The sequence below is a fragment of the Nicotiana tabacum genome, chromosome 22 (assembly GCF_000715075.1).
Source record: "Nicotiana tabacum cultivar K326 chromosome 22, ASM71507v2, whole genome shotgun sequence".
NCBI classification, from domain to species: Eukaryota; Viridiplantae; Streptophyta; class Magnoliopsida; order Solanales; family Solanaceae; genus Nicotiana; species Nicotiana tabacum.
In genome coordinates this window covers 199,031,021-199,047,147 of record NC_134101.1, presented here as the reverse complement: position 1 = coordinate 199,047,147, position 16,127 = coordinate 199,031,021, and positions in this window count along the sequence as shown.

The window sequence follows — 16,127 nt, the reverse complement described above, 5'->3', positions numbered from 1 at the left end:
CTCCTCACTTTGATGGTGATGCTTGTGAGGATGCCCAATATTTTCTAGACTGATGTCATCAAATGCATCGTAATTTGTGCTTGGTAAAGTCCAATGGTGTGGACTTCACTAAATTCCAGTTGAAAGGGGCTGCTAGGAGATGGCTGCGGACTTATGAGTTAGGTAGGCCATTAGGTACATCTCGCCTTATTTAGGCTAAGTTCTCGCACTTGTTTCTGGAGAGGTACATCCCACACACCAAGAGGGATGATTTGAGAGGTTAGTTTGAGGGCCTTCAGCAGGATCATATGACTATGACTGAGTATGACCTATAGCATCAAAGTCAACTCCCGGTCAAACCTATGAACTCTCTAAACTTTCAAATTGCCAAGTTTCTGCAAGTAGAGCCAAAACCTTCTAGAAACCTCCAAATACTAATCTGAACATGCGCCTAAGTCTAAAATCACCATACAAACCTATTGGAACCCTAAAATCACCAATCCAAGGGCATTTACTCATAAGTCAAACTTTGGTCAACTCTAGCAACTTAAGCTTCCAAAAATGAAACTAAGTGTTCCAATCACTCTCAAACCTTCTCGAAACCAAACCATTCATCCTCACAAGTCATGCAACATCAAAAAAACATATGGGAAGAATCAAATAGTAAAATAGGGCTCAAATACACGAAACAAATAGTCGGTTCATTACTTTCCTCCCTTTAAAATAAATGTTCGTCCTCGAACGGGTTTAGAATCATACCTTGAATGCCAAAAAGATGAGTATATTTTCTCCGCATATCATGCTCGATCTACGAAATTGCTTCCTCGATCAATTGACCTCTCTAATGAACTTTCACTGATGTAATCTCTTTCTACCTCAACTTTCGAACATGCCTATCCAAAATGGCTATCTGTTTTTCTTCATAAGCCAAATTCTCATACAAAGGCACTGAACTGAAATCCAATATATGTGACTAATCTTCATGATACTTCTAAAGCAAATAAACATAGAATATCATATGAACTCCTAACAAGCTGGGTGGAAAAGCAAGTGTGTAATCCACCTCACTAACACTCTCCAACATATTATATGGACCAATATATCGAGGACTCTAACTTCCATTCTTCTAAAATTTCATTATCCCTAAATTTCATCATGCCCTTCATAGGCAAAACTCTAAGAAGAACCTTCTTACCCTCCATGAAAGCCATATCACGAACCTTCATATCAGCATAACTTTTTTTCCTGGACTACATTGTGTGAAGCCTCTCCTAAATCAACTTCACCTTCTCAAAAGAATCACGAACCAAAGCTACACCCAACAACCTAGCCTCACTAGTGTCAATCCAATCAACCGGAGAACGACACTGCCTCCCATATAATACCTAATATATAGCCATTTGGATACTAGACTGGTAGTTGTTTTTGTATGCAAACTTCGCTAATGGCAGGAACTAATCCCACTAGCCTCAGAAATCAATAATGCAGGCTCTTAACATATCCTCCAAAATATAAATAGCTCGCTCAAACTACTCGTTCTCCTGAGGGTGAAATGAAGTACTCAACTCCACTTGCATGCCTAACGCATGCTGAACAACTGTCCAAAAGTGCGATGTAATTTGAGTTCCCCGATCCGAGATAATAAAAATAGGAACACCATGCAAGAGGACAATCTCTTTAATGTAGATATGAGCCAACTTTTCTGAAGTATAAGAAGTCATGACTAGAATGACATATGCACACTTGGTCAATTGGTTCACAATGAACGAAACAACGTCAAATCTTCTCAAAGTCCATGAAAATCCTACCACAAAATCCATAGTAATGTGCTCCCACTTCCACTTCGGTATAATCTAACATCTAAAGCAAACCATCATATTACTAATGCTTATACTTCACCTACTGATAATTCAAACACAGCAAAATAGGTCTAATAATGTCCTTTTTATCTATCATGACCCAATTCTATTTTAGGTCATGATGCCGCCCAACACCGTTGCTAGGCAAGCCAACAGTGAACAATCTAGTAAATTCTCATTTTTAAATAATTTTTTCAAGTAAATAACTTTCTTTAATTTAAAAGATTTAATGAATAACAGATTTAAAATAATGAAGATGAAAGCAGCTAAATGCGATCATAACTGTAGAAGTAAAACCAAAACCACAAGTCTACTAGTGTGTGCCAAGACCTGGTGTCGCAAGAGTATGGGCTACTAGTAGAATATACAAAAGATCACTACTCTACTGTCTGAAATAAAATAGACAGAATAATAACAATGGAAAGACTTCGGGTGCTGCAGAACGGCTCGAAAAAGGTAGCTCACCGTGTTGTATCGTACCAGGAGTCAAGCGTGCGCGCCGGACTGATACCCAGTTGCACCTGCCTCAGATCCTGCACATTTAAGTGCAGAAGTGTAGCGTGAGTGCATAAACAACATGTACCCAGTAAGTATCCAGTCTAACCTCGAAGAAGTAGTGACGAGGGATCGACTTTGACACTTACTATGGGCTAACAATGATGTATCAAAATTATATACTAAACATGGATTACATGAATAATACTGAAAACTCAATAACAAGAAATAGTAAATACTTCTTTCACAAACATTAAGTCCCAAGTTTATTTTCATCATTTAATAGTTTGTATCTCAAGGTATTTAAGCAATATTAATTATGAATAGTTCCAAAGATTTATCATGCGCAAATTATGTCGAGGTCGTAAGGCCCGATCTAATATAATATTTAAATTCTACACTGTCGAGGGTCGAACTGCACGAGAACCATAGATGCATCTATCTGCTATCGAGGCATTCGGCTCGCTCCACAAATAGAAAATACTTCAAAGAAACACAAATTTTCAATAACAGTCAAGTGTCTCATTTACAACTTCAAGTAAGTGAAATTTAACCTTTTACAATTCTTTTATCAATTTCAATATGACTTAAGTAATTAAGTTATCAAGTAGGGGCAAACATTGCAAGTATAGCATGATATGGGTCCTAGAATACCTGAACAATAGCATAATTAGTAGCTACGTATGGACTCTCGTCACCTCGTACGTATATAGCCCCCACAAATAGGTACACATAGTTATTTAATTCACCTATGGAGTTAATTCCCTCTTACAAGGTTAGAAAAGAGACTTACCTCGTCTCAAGCCTACTTTCCGGTCCAAGGTTGTGCTCAAACCCCCAAATTTGGTGCCAAACGACTTGAAACTAGTCAAATATTATATAAAATAATCAATACATGCTCAAAGTTTATATTCTAACTATCAAAGTGATTTCCCAAGCCTATTTAAAGAATCCCTAAATCAACCCCGAGCCTACGTGCCCGGATTCCGGAAATTTTCGAAGAAAGTTGTTACCAATAACCCCATGAACTCAACTATATAATTTTCACTAAATTCCATAACCAATTTCGTGGTTAAATCACATTTTTATCAAAAACCTAGGTTTCATCTAAACCCTTGATTTCACCCATTTTTACATATTAATCTACCCATAATCTATGTATTTAACTCATGCTGTGTAGAAATTACTTACTTCAAAGTGCTAGGTGAAAGCCCTCTTCCAAAAGCTCCAAAATTCGCCCAAGAGATGAAAGGAAATGAGCTAAATGGTCTAAGTCTTGCATTTAATAATCTGTGCACAAGTCTTAGATGTCGCATTTGCGATACCTGGTTCATAAATGCGAAGGTGGCAAATGCGACAAAGCCATCGCAAATGCGAACCTAGGCTTATGCTGCCAGGGTCACAAATACGACCAAGGAATCGAAATGTGTGAACTTTTGAGGTTGAAAATGCGACCAAAGTGTCGCAAATGCGAACACTTCCCATGACAGGCTTCTTCGCGATTGCTAAGCCTATCTCGCGTTTGCGAGACCTGCAACAGTTGCCAAAGTTTTTCTCATCCTCCTGAATGTCCGAAATACACCCGAGCCCTCAGGCTCCACATTAAACACCCACACAAGTCTAACAAAATCATACAAAATTGCTCGCATGATCGGAACACTAAAATAACATCATAAATCACGAATTGGACGCCAAAATGCATGGATTAACTCATGAACCCAAAAACATCTAAAAATACTTCCGTGTGTCCGTTTCCTATAAAATCAACTTGGAATGACGCCAAATTTTACGTGCAAGTCTTAAATGACATTACGGACCTACTCCAAATTCCGGAAGTAGAATCCGAACCTCATATCAAAAAGTCCACCCTCGATCAAACTTTCCAAAAACTTCAAATTTCCAATTTTTGCCAAATGACCCCGAAATGACCTATGAACCTCCAAATCCACTTCCGGATGCGCTCCTAAGTCCAGAATCACCATACAGATCTATTCCCAAGCTCAGAATCTTAAACGGACATCTATAATTTAAAAGTTCACTTCAACCCAAACTTATGAAATTTACCCAAAATGCCAACTTTCACTATTAGGCGCTGAAACGCTCCTCGGTCATCCAAAATTCGATCCAAACGTACGCCCAAGTCTGAAATCATCACATGAACCTGTTGGAACCGTCAATTCCCAATTCTGAGGTTGTTTACTTAAAATGTTGATCGAAGTCAAACTTAGCCTTTTAAGTCATCCTTAAGGAACCAAGTGTTCCGATTTTAATCTGAACCCTTCCAAATCCCAAACTAACCATCCTCGCAAGTCATAAAACAGTAAAAATGCATACCAGAAGTCTTATTTAGGGGAACGAGGTTCTAGAAGTAAAACGACTGGTTGGGTCATTACATTATCCTCCACCACCACACTACAGCTTCAAGTCATGATACATCTTTGTAGCACCTAGATGAATAGAATACCATGAACTATGAGACTCCTCAAGAATTAACTCCCTTAAAATGTCGCATTAGGAACACAAATCCGACCCTGAATATGCCATACACCATCATCACCAACAACCACTTCCTTAACACTACCTCGCAACATTATGACCTTAAGGACAAGGAAATAGGGATCTGTATACTGACGAGCCTTGATGCGCTCCAACAAGAACGACAACGCGACAACATAAGCAAGAACTCTATCAGGCTCATAAATATCCAATCTCAGCCAAAGGCCTCTCCACAAATGGAATAAATGCCAAACTACACATACTCTGCCTTCCTACTAAAGGTCTCCGCTAATATATTAGCCTTCCCCGGATGATACAAGATAGTGATATCATAATCCTTCAACAACTCCAACCACCTCCGCGGCCTAAAATTCAAATTCTTTTGCTTGAACAAATATTGAAGACTCTGATGATTCATGTACACCTCACAAGACATGTCATATAAGTGATTCCTCCAAATCTTGAGCGCATGCACAATAACTGCCAACTCCAAGTCATGCACTAGATATTTCTTCTCATGGGGCTTCAACTGGCATGACGCATAGGAAATCACCCTACCGTCCTGCATCAACACATACCCAAGGCTAATGCGTGAAGCATAATATTAGACTGTATACTTTCCCTATCCTGAGGGATATACTAAAACTAGAGCTGTAGTCAAAGCAGTCTTGAGCTTCTGAAAGCTCTCCTCTCACTCATAAGACCATCTGAACGGAGTGCCCTTCTAAGTTAACCCGGTCAATAGAGATGTAATAGCAGAGAACCCTTCCACAAAGCGATAATAGTAGCCAGTCAATCCCAAGAAACTCCTGATCTTTGTAGTGGTATAAGATTTGGGCCAACTTTGAACTGCCTCAATCTTCTTTGAGTCAATCTTGATCTCATCACTAGACACCACATGGCACAAGAATGCCACCGAGTCCAAAACTCACGTAACTTAGCATACAACTTATTCTCCCTCAAAATTTGAAGCACAATCCTTAAATGCTACTCGTGTTCCTCGGCAATACGAGAATATACCAATATATCATCAATGAACATAATGACAAAAGAATCCAAATAAGGGTAGAACACATTGTTCATAAACGCATGAAAGCTGCTAGGGCATTAGTAAAGCCAAAAGATATTATCAAAAACTTATAATGCCTATAACGAGTCTTGAAAGCCATCTTAGAAATGTCGGAAATCCTAATCTTCAACTGGTGATAACCCTAATAGATATGGGTTGAGTGCCCCACATCAAATCAATACCAAAATCAATATCCTTGTCAGGTGGCATGCTCGGTAGATCTGCAGGGAATACATCTAGAAACTCCCTCATTACTATGACTGAATTAACAATAAGACTCACAGCACTAACATCTATAACAAAAGCTAGATATGCCAAACACCCCTACTTAACTATCTGTCGATCCTTCATAAATGAAATCACTATACTAGGAGTGTGACTAAGAGAACCTCTCCATTCCAACCTTGGTAACTCCGGCTTAGCCAACGTCACAGTCTTAGCATGACAATTAAGAATAGTATGATACGGAGATAGCCAATTCATACCTAAATTATATCAAAATCCACCACATTAAGCAACAAGAGATCAACCCTGGTCTCATATACCCCAATAGTAACCACACAAGACCAAAATACATGATCTACCATAATCGAATCACCAATAGTATAGATACATGAATAGGAATATCAAAAGAACCATGAGGCATATCCAAATAAGGAGAAAAATATGATAACACATAGGAATAAGTAGACCCCAAGATACTACACCCCTAGCCACATACTACATAGGATAAGCTGACCTACTGTAATGGCCTCTACTAAACTGACCTCTACCTTTACATAAGGTGCCACTAAAACTACTAGAACGAGGAGGCCTCTTATCCCTCATCATAACCTCTCCCCACTGACTACAGATATGTGAGATCTTCCAAGATATCTCTATAGCTTAATGAAATGTAGTCTTGATATATGACGCTCAGGCCATAGTATTCCTGATACCGTTATGCAACCCTCAATGAACCGCCTCTCCTTTTCAATCTCAGTGTGGATCAAGAAAGTAGCATGACGAGACAACTCTATAAATATCTGGTAGGTATTTCAAGACCTTGTATATGTTCATTTAGTGGATCGAAACTTGTATGCTAAGTTTGGTTGTGATCTGGAGTGTCTAAGTGTGATTCAAACACATTCAGCGAAGTTCGAATGTTTGAAAGTTAAGAGAAGGATATTGATCTTAGAGAGTTGGTTTTGTTATTCTTTGTAGTATTTTAAGACCTTGTCTAGGTCCGGGATATGTTTATGGACTTTTTGGTATGATTGGATGGGGTCCTTGGGGGAACGGGTGAGTTTTGGACCACCTGGAGCATGTTTAGTGTTAGCTAATTTTTCTGGTGTCTGGTGTTCATCGCGTTTGTGGGGGAGCATCGCGTTTGAGATGAAGGATCTTGGGCTGAGGTTGTTTGTTCTTCGCGTTCGCAGGAGGGGAGCCACATTCACGAAGTAGGAGGTTGGTCCAACTATTTGTTCCTCGCGTTTGTGAGCAGGGAACTGCATCCGCGAAAGTTTGAGGCTATTGGTCTCCGCATTCGTGGGCCTCCTATAGTGTTTACGATAGAGGATTTTTAGGCAGAATGTTTTGTGCTTCACGAACGTGAGGCATAGGTTGCATTCGCGAAGGGTATGCCAGGGCAGGCTATTTTAAATTTGAGCCCTTGTTGTTAGTGAAATTGGCGAATTAAGCAAAGATACAAAAAGAGAGTGATTCGAGCCATTGGTAAACAAAAGATCATCCTGGGGATTTCTTCTCATTCCGTCCGTTCTGCTAGCTGGTGTCGCCTTCTCTATGTTCCAATGCTACACCTTCAACCACTCAGCCATCTCTCCTACATAGCGAATATGACCTAAATACTGAGTGAATAACAAGTTAGTCATAATCCATATTCCATTCATGGATAGGTATGACCAATGCATAGAATTTCGAGAGTTTACCCACTCTCTCATATTTTGAATCCCTAGACTTCGAGAGGTGGAGATTTTGAAGGGTAATTTCACTAGAGGTAAATAATTTTCACTTGCATTTGACTTTATAACTTGATTCCCCATTGATTTCAGCACCTAAAACATGGATTATTAAAGTGAAATTTGGGACTTTTGTCTACAACTTAAAAGGGTGTATGTTGTGGATTTGGGGGTCAATTTGGACTTGGTTTTAGAAATCTAATAATATATTTGGACTCATGGAATTATGGATAGTCGGGATCTATCCATTGACTCGGGTTTTGACCGTATTTGGCCGAATTGACTTTTGGGAATTTTATTAAAGATTGAAACTTTTATTGTTTGAAATTGATTCTTATGGCTTTGTTTGACATTATTGAGTTGTATTTGACTCGATTCAAGTTGTTTGGAGTTGGATTTTGATGATCAGGTAATTGTTGATTGATTTTTGCTTGTCATGTAGAGGTAAGTCTCTTGTTTATTCTTGTAAGAAACAATTCTCCTCATAGTTGATTTATTTTCTACTTGCCACTAGATTTAGGTGATTCGTATATGCGTGGCTAGGTGATGGCCATAGCTGGATAGAGTTCAGTCTTATATTATGCCTTGTTGAGAATATAATTTATTATCATATTTCATTTCTATGATTATGTGATGAACCATAATCATGCTTAGGGACTATGCTAGAGTTATGACTTGATGATTTGAACATGACAGACTTCTTTTACCATGTTGGGTTTCTACTTTAGCTGTATTAATGTAATTTTTGTACTTGACTTACGATTTTGCTATTATTGACTCCTGTTGCTCATATTTGATATCATGATCGGTCTTAAGTTGATAAATGAACATGTTGAACTGTTATGGAAAGTTGAATTACATGGTTAGCTATAGCTATCTATTATTCATTTTGCTATTCATCTGCATTCTACTATTTTTCCCGGTGTGCCTTTATTACATCATCTCATATGCATATACATGAGCTAGAAGAGTCGATATTGAGGAAAGTTGAGGATTTGGCTCAAAAGATATTATGGGTAGATATTGATTATTGACTTCAGTATTATTGTGGATCGGGTTGCATACCACACTGGCGCTTGGATATGGATACATCCCTCCAGAGTCAGGTAATTACCCATATTACTTTGAGTCATATGAGTGCATGTACTCAGATTGGTATTAGTTGGGACACTTGGCCAATGTCGGGCATGTGGATTGGTACTGTGAGGTATTGAGATTTAATCATGAGCATGCATATGCATTCTAGATTCATGCAGTAGCTCTCATATATACATTTTGATTGGTTTATTTTGTGATTTTGGAAGTAATTGAGATATTAACTTGTTTTGTGCTTCCTTTATCTGAAAGGAATGTCTAAATAGGAGATATTATCATGTATTGCTCTTGTATCCATTTGATGATATCATACCTTATCTATTGCTTTATTTTATGCTTTTACTTGCTCATTAAACTGCTCGTGAGTGTCAATGTCAACCCTTCACTACTACTTCTTCGAGGCTAGACATGATACATACTGAGTATCGTGATTTTGTACTACAGTTTTGTACATTTTGTGCAGATTTTGAGGCAGGTACCAGTCATACACATCCAGCTACATAGAGATTTGCATCGAAGACTTTATGGTAAGCTACCTTCCTATTCGACTCGCAGCACTTGGAGTCCCTCTTCTTTGATTATCTGTTTCAATCCTTTGTTTCTTCGAGGCAGATATTATTATATTGATAGATACAGTTCATTTTTAAAGATGCTCATGATATTGTGACATCGAGTTTTGGGAATTGCTTGACAGTTATGGTCGTGTTTAGACCTTGTCTTGAATATTTGTATCTTTTATCAATTTTGAGATTATTTTCGCTTTTATGTTTTATCATTACTCTGTTAATAACTTAATAAAATGGTTTCTATTATTTTTATTATGTATTGGCTTGCCTAAAAAGTAGGTTAGGTGCAATCATGACCTTCGGTGGGATTTTGGGTCGTGATATTTGGACTCGAATAGGTTATGGGTCACCGAGATTTGGTATTGGTTTCGAATTTTGAGCATGCCAACCCGGGTTGACTTTTGTTGACTTTTTAAAGATTCGTCAAAGATTAAAGCTTTATTGAATAGGATTGCTTCTTATACCATTTTTTGACTCCCTTCGAATATAGCCCCTTGGATTTTCTTGTTTGGAGGGCTAGAACGGGGTTTTGACGCGATTTGAGGTTGAAGACTAGCCGGATAATGTAAGTATCTAGCCTAGCTTTGGTTTGAGGGAATTTTTCCTAAAAATAACATTGTTTGCTACATGTCGGGGTGACGTACATGTGAGGTAATGAGAATATATACGTGCACTGGGTTTTTCCATGCTAGGGGTAGTTTTTAGGTTGTATCATGCCTTTTTTGGATATTGTGCTTCATGCTATCATGCTTTATATGTTTATATGAATATGTGAGATTTTTGAATCATGCTAGAGATCCTGCATAGGTTTTGATTTCCTATGTATTCTTTATTGTATGGCGTACCCGCCTAATCTGAGTTGTAGTCGTACACTTCGCACATGCATACACCTTAGCATGTTATTTATCCTTGGTCCATAAGTATGTGATTTGATATCCGTTGTTCGTATACATGTATTCTTATATATGCTTTCTATGTGATGGACTGGATTGACAGCACATGAGTGGTCTATATGGGTTGAGTTATTACAATATATGAGTGGTTCGTGCGGGTTGATTTTCTATAGCATGTGAGTTGTCCGTGTGGTTGTTATGATTATGGCATATGCGTTATCCATGCAGCGTGTGAATAAGGATCCATTCCCCTAGGGTCATCCTCTCATGTTTCTCCTTGATGACGTACATGCGGATTATTAAAAGCTTATCATTGTTTGGTTTTCGTGTATCTTCTCTATATGCAAATAGCTTGGATGTATATGTGGTTTCCATCGTATGTCTTCTTTATATGCTAGCTCCAGAATGTATACATGCCTCTTTATGCATATCTTCTCTATATGACGTTTTGGTTGAAGAATTGATTCACAATACATATCTTCTCTACATGTCAACTTGTGTAACCTTGACTTGCTTATTTATGCATATCATCTCTATATGAAATAGTTGATGATTTATTGATGCTAGATGCATCTCTTCTCTATATGTTGCTTTAATTGATGAAATGATTCACTGTAAATATCTTCTCTATATGCTACTTTAATCGATGAAATTATTTGTGGTGCAAATCTTCTCTATCTTCTCTTTATGCTGCTTCAATTGATGAAATAATTAATGGTGCATATCCTCTCTATATGCTGCTTTAATTGATGAAATAATTCATGGTGCATATCCTCTCTATATGCTTTTTTTAATTTGATTCACTGTACATATCTTCTCTATATGTCAATCTTTGTAACTTAACTTGTTTATCGATTCATATCTTCTATATATACAACTGTTGATGGGTTATTTGATATCAAATACATGTCTTCTTTATATGTTGAACTGTATGTTTGTTTATGATGCTTGTGTATATTTTCTCGATGGCCTTACCTGTACTTTATGCTTAGATTGTGGTACTATTGTTGTGTACACATATATGCTATCAAGCTGCACATGTTAAGTAACGTGAGTATCTTTTGACGTAAAAATCTTGTCACTACTTCACTGAGGTTAGTCTCGTACACACTTCTGCACCTTACGTGTAGATCTTGGAGTTGAGTTGCAATAGATGACGAAGGCTAACATAAAAGATGCACCAGCATTCTAGATACAAGCTACCACTTCTTCATAGTAGTTTAGGATTGGTACTTATTTTTTTGTATATTCAAACATATGTTGTATTTTTTTCGTGTTGGCATTATAATTCTAAATCTTAGTGGCTCATGACTTGTATTACCAATCCTTGGGGTAGTTATATTAATTTTTATATTTTGATATTATTATTATTTATTGGATGATATCCAGTTTGGATTGTGGCATATGTTAGTTGGCTTACCTAGCAGGATGAGTTAAGTGCCATCATGATTTGGTGGGATTTTGGATTGTGAGCTTGGTATCATAGCTCTAGGTTCATAGGTTCTACGAGTTATGAGAAAGTATCTAGTAGAGTCTTGTGAATTGGTATTATGACATTCATACTTATCTTAGAGAGGCTACATGGCATCTAGGAGACTTCTATTTCTTTCTCTCATTATCATGCGAACCGGTATGATGACATTCATATGTGCTATTTAGTACTCGGTATCAGTTGTGCATCAACGGTTTGTGATATCATGGATGAGGTGCTAAATATGTTTCTGTGTTGTCAAGGTAGGCCAGTTTAAAGAACTTGTGGCTAGATTTTGACCGCAGTATTGGCTAGGCGGATTTAGTTGTGTGCATGTGTGATTTAGGGCTCTTATGTCCTGTAGTGTCCCTAGTATGGGAATTAATGGCTCAGTAAGTGGCTAGATAACTATGTGATGAGTATTATGTCTATGCTTAGATGGTTTGGATGTGACGAGAAGAATTTGCTTGGGATGCGAAGGGCTATGGATTTTTTTATTATCATATAGGTATGGTGTATAGTCTTAAGATGTAGATGTGTTGGTGGATCTTTGAGTTGTTCATTTGTAATGAAGTGGATTTTTATATATTGTTGATGAGTGTAGACTTGGGAAGATTAATTGATTGCAAAATGGTTATGACCATGGTAAGATTATATGAAGAGGTTGATTTGGGGTTAAGCAGGTAGTTTGTCTCCTACGAGAAGGTTTGAGGTTGTATGATTCTTATGAGGCTTCTATCAAGAGTTTTCCTTCTATCCAATGGAATGCATGCACTACCATTTTAGAGCGCTTGAGGAAGTTGGCTTGACGGTCACGAGGGTGAGTATGCACTCGGTAGATCATTTGAAGTGTGTTTTGCTTAGTATTGCATAAGCCTATGAGCAATTCGGCTGAATAACAGTGTGAGGCCATGGAAGTTAAGAAGGAAAAGTATTGTAGATTGTCAAATAATGTGTTTTTGGCTTCAAGCCAAGTGGGGGAGTCTACCATCAATGATCGAGTCATATGGGCATGTGTTGTTGTAGTTCCTAGACTGGGGTACGCTTATGGATTGGATATGGTTTGAGAAGGGTGTCATCGAGGATGATTTTTGTAAGGAATTTGTTGGATGCACTTATGGAATGTACTTTATATTCGTTGTGGGTATGGGATGCAAGGAGAAAGGATTTACCCTATTACTTAAGGATGAGGTTGCTTCTCAAAGTATTTATATGCTAATGGAGCACAAGTCTCTCGGTACATATTGGTTGTGCATCGGAGATTAAAGCAGAATGGATGAATCTCAAGAAAGGTTTTGGTTGGTTTAAGTTCCAAGAGATGGTACGTAAGGATTTGCCAGATTTTGTTGTGTGGCTAAAGATTTGAGATTGCATTGGGTTGTGCCCGAGACTTGCAGTATTTCCATATATCATTATGGATGCTACATTGCAGCATGAAATATATAAAAGACAGCTTTAGATTCATTGAAAGTCTCTTTGGATGAGCATTTCGGTTTGAGGTACATTTGGGTTTGGCGGCCTATAAAGCTTGGTTAATTTAGAGGGATTCAGTTCTAATGGCTTGGTTATGTGCAAATAAATTTCGAAGAGTTCATGACGGTTTTGACCACCACTTGAGGAGATGTATTGTACAGGTAAAAAAGGTTTGTTGTGTGTTGTGATTCTCTCCTAGATTGAATTAAGTGGAAGCTTTCCGATCGATGGAGTTTATGAGGACAACCATACTACTTGTGATTTAGAGTTGATAGGGGGATTCTCATATTTTTATATATTAGCATGACAGATGTGGTGAGTCGTGTGGGAATGAGATTTAATGGATAAGGTAGCGGTTCAAGAGAATGCATGCAATATCTTGTATCGCCTGAGAAAGGTGTGTGTTCTAGAAGACGCATTATGTATTGATTTGCAGATGCTTGACTGGTACTTCCGAAATTTCATGGTTGTTAACTATTGATATTGTTACTCGACGCGAAGGATTTATGGGAGCATTTCTCATAAGATGGTTGTGTATGACATGACAGCAATAATTTAAGTGGGAGATTTAGAGATCGAATATAGAGATTCATGAGATTTAGAGATTGGATCTTCGTGGAGGGAGACTACCCCTTTAGTTGTGGACTATGAAAGTATGTTCAGGGTTAGACAGATGACTGTATGTGGAATGGAAAGAGTCACTGTGGACTTATGGAAGGCTATTTACCTATTTCGGAATGGTTTGAATATGTTGGGGGGCCTATTGGTAGACTTAATGTGAATGTGTATTCTACACTGGATTGGATTTGCTTACTCAGCTCAACTTTTGCTTTGGGTGAATCAATGGGTAGGACAGATATTATTCATGCCTTGATCTATTTCATATGTTACTCTCCTATGTTACGATAGATTGTGAGTATACTTGATTATTCACATACATGTTATTGTCATGGTTAGGCCTTGTGGCGATGTGCGAGTGAGATGGCTCTTGAGATGTTGATTTGCTTATTGCACCTCAGTCGTGCCTCCCATTTTTATAGAGTATTGTGCTATTCATATCCCCATGGTTATGTTTATACATTGTACATGCTTGTTTTTGATACACATATGTTTGGTGAGTATGAGAATTATGGCTTATAGTTATTCCCATATGGATTGGTATAATGTTAGATCGGGTTACACGCCGTAACGAAGTTATGTTGGGATACGATTCATTGTGCTTACTTCGTGTCTTTTGTTTATCCCTTATGTGATGGATTCATAGCATTGTGCTTTTGTGGTTGTATCTATTAGACTTATAGCCTAGGTCTCTTATTTGGTTCTATTCTCATTGTTGGTCATATTCGAGCAGTTACTTAGTGCGCGGATTGCGTCGTATGAGGTCTAGATGGCATTTGATATGGCCAGTCAGTCAGCAGCTTGTATTGGGTGAGACGAGTTTATTGGACCTGGAATTAGTCCAATTAGTTTTGGATAAGGTATGTTTGTAAGAAGAATGTCATTAGTCAGCTCAGAATTTGTCAATGGTTCTTGTCGGGAGAGAGAACTCCACGACTGGTTGATTTGATGGGTGGTTATGGGTTTCTTCATGTTTCTTTCATCATTAGCAATGTTGCAAAGGTTTGGAACAAGGTTTTATTTTAGGCGAAATGGCCTTCTGGCCTCTTAAACTTGCTCTCATTTGTAAAGCTGATCCACGAACTTACATCATTCTTGGAAAGTAATTCCAAAAATCTTTAAAAATGGATTGTGGATCCAAAAGCTAAGTGCAAAACCTCAATGTAGCACCTCTAATGCTCTCACCAGGCACCAAGTTTTATTTTCCAAAAGACAAGGCAAGCATGAATCTCCAACCAACACCATCTACTAGGAATGACCAACTCTCCAATAAAGCTCTAAGCTGCATAATGACTGAGCCCAGCACTTCTTTGTTTCCTGCATAAGATGAGCTAAACCAAAGCACAGGAATATACCTTCTAAAAAGTGCAATATTCAAGAGAAGGAACCTTATGTCTGGATTGCCATAACATCTCCAAACTGGACATGAAACCATGTCAATACCACTGGCTAATGCCATGATAATACTAACCATAAGGACACTTTCATATAGTTCTGTAGGATTCTACAACCTAACAATGGGAAGCGAAGAATTGTATTCACTAACCGTGGAGGACTTAATGATGTCTAAGTGCTGCCACAACTTTCCAAAACATATGAAGCATGAACTCAATACAGGGAAGGTGTATGCACTGCTAATATGTCTCCAGATTGGGCATGTAAACATACCAATACCACTGGATAACATCATGGCAGTACACACATACACATAGAAAAACAAACGTCCTGATAGAGTCTTTTGATTCCAGCTATTGTGTTGCAACAACCATACCTCAAGAACAATGCCAAGAACCTTATAACCATCAAGGTAATAAGATACTGTATCAACTATGTCCTTGGGCTTATGATTAACATATGACCAAAAGAGAATTAAGAAAAACTACACTATCCATAACCTACTTATGATAGAAAATCTGTTTACTATCAAAGCACCTCTAGAATGAGCATGTAACCATGCTAATATCACTGGAAAATACCTTAATAGCATACAATGTAAGAGAAACCTGAAGATGCAAGCAAGTGAGTGCAGAATCAAATCATGTGAAGCCATTAGTCTGAGGCTCTTCTCTTTTCTATCCTAACCCTAAGGTTTGGTGTTTGAGACTTATCTAGATTGATCAACCTCCTCCCTGCACTAGGCAGTTTAGAGAATGAA